Genomic DNA, 5,236 nt, shown 5'->3' on the forward strand with positions numbered 1-5,236 from the left:
TAAGGGGGCTATCTTTAACCGAACAAATTAATCGAACCAATAAAGAAAGACAACAGAAAACGATTGTAAGCATTGTATACCATGCATTGGAATGGTGTTATTCATAAAAGAAACCCTAGGTAATTCGAGCTATGTAAAAGTTGAAGGATGACCAAGGTCTGCTTTTTTAGGTAAAGAAAGTACGTTAATTTTCAGCGGCAAAAGTGCCCATATAGCATATGGGAATGTTTATTTCCCAAACTAATGCAGTCAGACGATTAATTCTTCAAAAGGGGTGATTGCTATATAATTACATGCAGTGTTTGGGATCTCTCAGTGTCTTCAGGGTTAGACCAGATTTCACGGTGTCTTTAGGGTGAATTCCATTGTTAAAATCCGGGCGTCTTTAGCAGAAAAAAGAAGTTGACGTTTATACACAAATATTACCTTAACAGAAATTAATTACTTGTTAGTACTGTTTAAGAATATTTTACGGATCTAGCGAATTTTTAAATATTTTCTATAAAATTATTTCTGCATTAAATTACACAATACAATATGTCTACTAATTACCACTTGACATTTTCTGATGCGTTTTTGATCATTTCAAAAACTTATGCGATGCATGTGTCGTGCCTTTCTGCAAAATAATTTTTCAAAATGATGATGATGATCCGTAATATTTTATAAAATTATTTATATTTTAAATTACTTACCCTCAAAGTTTTCCTATAATATACTATACGTATATGATTTTGAAAGGGTCAAAAACACATCAGAAAGTGTCAAGTGATAATTGGTAGACATAATTGTATTGTGTAATTTAATGTAGGAATAATTTTATATAAAATATTTAAAATTTTACTAGATCTGTAAAATATTCTTAAACATGTCTAACAAGTAATTAATTTCGATTAAGGTGATATTTATGTAAAAATGCCAACTTTTTTTTCTGAAATCTGGTCCAACCCTGAAGACATCGAGAGATCTAATCCAACCCTGAAGACGCCGAGATATCTCACACACTGCATGTAGTCCTGTAACAATCACCCCATTTGAAGAATTAATCGCCTGACTGCATTAATTTGAGAAATAAACATTCCCACATGCCTTATATGCCCTTTTCAGTCAAAGGTATTTATCAACGCCTTTTTAATTATTTCATTAGCTTAAAGATATTTTCTTTAAATAATAGAGTATATCTTATCTTTATTTACAATATTCGTTAATGCCGTCTAATTTAAAGACATTTTCTTTAAATAATGGAGTATATCTTATTCAATTTTTAATTTTTTTCAAAATCATATTTAATTTTTAGTTTTTGTTTCATTTTAGCATCCCAACATTAAAAATTTAATGCGTTTAGTACTTAAACTATCAGTTTTGATCTATTTTAGTACCTAAACTTTTAATTTTTTTTCAAAACGTAACGTTAAATTTTGAACATGTGCACTAAAATAATACAAAAACTAAACTTTATGTATGATTTAAAAAAATAAAAATTTAGATACTAAAATGAACTAATAGTGTCAAATTTACTCTTTAAAAATAATTATATAAAATGTTAGTAAGGACACTAGCGTTGTCAGCATGATGAAAACATAGGATCAGATGTCTAATGGAATCATAACCTCAAAACAGAAGAATTTGATGGTGTCTAATAAAAAAGCATTGTTTTGTTGTATACACAGTGAAAGAAATGAAGTAAATACGATATACGGACGTATATACGGATGCTTTTCGCCGAAGAACAGATACGTATAAGCTAACAAGGCCTTACCAGAAAAAAGTACATCTTCAACCCCAACCCTGTATTGGAAACAAAATTTAGAGTCATCAGGCTTGAAGAACCTGGCAGTGAACAAGGTGGCCTTTTAGCCGGTTCCGGCCGGCAAGGCTAGACCAAAGGTTCGTATACCAAGTCTTGAACTGACCCAGACTCGGTCTAAAATGAAATAGAATATTCGTTTTGAGGGTTTAATTGAAAACCACAAAAAATATAAGGGCTTAAATAATGCACTTAAAAGTGAGTAAAATATTACTCGTAGATATTCTTTATTTGAAGTCTTCAAGTTATCGTATTAAAAATAAATGCAAAAAGGCATAGAGGTGTTTGTACTTTAGCGGGAAAAATTATTGAAACCCTCGTATTATTTTTCTCTCGACGATGTCTTCTAACTCAAAAAATAAATTCAATGTGGCCTTTTGATCAATATTTTCTGTCGTTGACCGTTATAATATTTGTGTGTCAGTTCACGGTCCTAACGTGACAATCCATCTACTATGTTTAAGTTACCAATTTAACTAATCAGTAATATTTTCCGTTACGTTAATCTGTGATACTAGACTGTAATATCAGCACTGTGAATTATCACGTCAGTAATATAAATTACCACATCAACACCATAACGATCATTGATAAAAATCATCGGTTAAAAAATAATATGAAAATTATATTAATTTTTTCTCAAAAATACATATTCCTCTTATCTCTTTCTGTCAAATATAAAATAAAGCATGGTGGTGACTTACAAGACCATGGTAGCGTGGACCATGTTTACAGCGCCAACCAAGGATTGTGAGGTCTATATACCTTATCAGGAACTAAAAAACATATATAATTGAGGAAAAACAAGAACAAATTTGCTTTCATTACACTTTAACAATATCAAATTGTGTACAAACATCAAATTTTGGGTTTTTTAATTGTCCTCTTGGTTTTAAAGCTTTGTCTTAATTAATTTGGATTTATTCGCGTCGTACACCTGATTTTGATGGATATGTTTCCCGGTTGGAATTTTCTTCATAAAAAACTCATATTTAAGACATTTCTTAAATGATATTAAATTATTTACCACTCGAATCAATTCATGTCTATCAATATTTGGTACTTTAACTATTGTTACAAGTAACGACAATATATGAGAAAAGTAAAGGAAAATGGCATGACAAGTACTATCAATGTGCCCTACCACTCACCATTTTCTATTTCTAATCGGAGGGTTCTAACATGTTACCATAGGAAGTTGATTATGAAACCAAATTCTATTTGCCTACTTTTGTAATATTGCATATATTATTATTGTAGCCAATGATTTTGTAGTTTATTTATGGTTTGTATTCTTAATTTATATCTGTAAAGAGGACAAACGTAACATCTTTTGTTAGGGGTGGACTTTTGAAATTTCATGAAGAAATAAACTTATAATGTCTTAAGGGAAAGAACATATTTTTAATAGAAAATACATAAAAAAAATCTAAATTATATGATAATTTTAAATTTTTAAGGAGCGACTGCCCTCACTTGTCTCCCTTCGATCCATCATTGTCTATAGAGGTTGTTTTGATACGACTCTTTGAATTGGTAAATTAAATCGATTAAATTTATTAATTACTTGGATTGTTAATTCTAAATAATTTCTTGACAAAAAGACATTAAAGGTCCATATTTTTTGAAGAAAAAATCAATGAAATCCCCGTATTATTTTTCTCTCAATGTGGTCTCCAACTCAGAAAATAATTTAATGTGGTCCTTTGACCAACGTTTTTTCGTCTTTTAGCCGTTACGACGTTGATGTGACAATTCAGGTCGCTGATGTGACGATCCACAGTACTAACGTGGTAGTCCATCTGCCATGTTTGAATTATCAATTTAGTTCATTTGTCATGTTATCTGACGTTATCAACCACCGTAGACTGCCACGTCAACATAGTGGACCGTCATATCAACACCGTAAATTGTCACATTACATCGTAACGGTCAACAATAAAATCTTTGGTCAAAGAGCCACATTGAACTTATTTTTTGAATTGGAGGGTCACATTAAGAGAAAGAATAATACGAGAGTTGTATTGTTTCTTTTAAAATACATGAACCTATGATGCATTTCTTCCTAATTTCTTTCTAAAGATTTGTTATTAATTTTTGAAGGCAAGTGTGTGCTTAAATATAATTTTAAAAATTTATGAAAATAAATTGGATATTGCATAAAAAAATAGAACTAATTGATTATACACCAATAATAGTTGATGATATGATTGATCCTGAAAGTGCTGCATGAGGCCGAGGAAACTCAATCACATAAACTTGGTTTCAATGAACTCTCTCATATCTCTCTAAATGTTTTGGCTACGTCCATGATGCTTCAACCAATAGAAGAAATAGATTTCGTTGGATCTCTTCATAATCTTTGGTGCTTGTTAAACACCTTTAATATACTTATTTTTTAAAAAATTGATTATTTATCTAAATAATATTATTTTATTAAATTTTTTAAAAGACTAAAAAATTTGGATGTATTTTTTACATGCATAATATCAAAATCTTATAAAGACAAATTTTCTTTTGGGCACAAAAAAAAGTTTAGGTCAGGGTGGTTTTCTATTTTAGGGTAAGGATATTTCTATAACTCAATTGAGATTTATATAAGAATTTACAAATTGTTCCCCAAGAATCATGGCATATCTATTACCCAATTGTGATTTATATAAGAATTTACAGATTATTCACCAAGAATAACGGTGGTAGAATTCGAAATTAGGCCTGTAAGTTCAAATTCATAAATCCCAACCATTTATGATTTGTTTTTCATATTTGGTATATCTATACCTTTCATATTTTCAATAAAGATGTCATGTTTAATATATATTTTGTTGGTTTATTTTAAGAATGATTATGAAATAGGTTAAATTTTTTATCTACTCAAAATTGATATGAGTATAATATTTTTTTAATTTTAATAAAAAAATCTCATCCAACTTAATTTAAGGTAAATTATGTGTTTAGTATTTAAATTGTTAGTTTTAATTGTTTATAGTAACCTAAACTTTCTTTTCTTTTTAAATGATACCAAAATTTTTGTTTTTGTTACATTTTAGTGTCCTGTTCAAAATTTCATGTTAAATTTCAAAAAATTGAAAGTTTAGGCAATAAAAGGAAACCAAAACTGATAGTTTAGCATTAAACGTGTAAAACATTTTACGGCGGGATACTAAAATAAAATAAAAATTAAACATTATATATGGTTTTGAAAAAAATTGAAAGTTTATATATTAAAACGAACCAAAAATAATAATTTAGGTATTAAATGTGTAGTTTACCTTTTATTTATAAGGCTTAAACTTACATTCAACCTAACCCATTATAAGCACGAACCAAATGACATCGGTAATAAATTACTATTATTCTTATTCTTACTAGAGTTCAAATATTATCACGAGTGTAAATGTTAAAGGTCAAATAATGAAGAATTATCTA

This window comes from Hibiscus syriacus, unplaced genomic scaffold (genome assembly GCF_006381635.1).
Source record: "Hibiscus syriacus cultivar Baekdansim isolate YM2019G1 unplaced genomic scaffold, ASM638163v2 tig00112980_pilon, whole genome shotgun sequence".
NCBI classification, from domain to species: Eukaryota; Viridiplantae; Streptophyta; class Magnoliopsida; order Malvales; family Malvaceae; genus Hibiscus; species Hibiscus syriacus.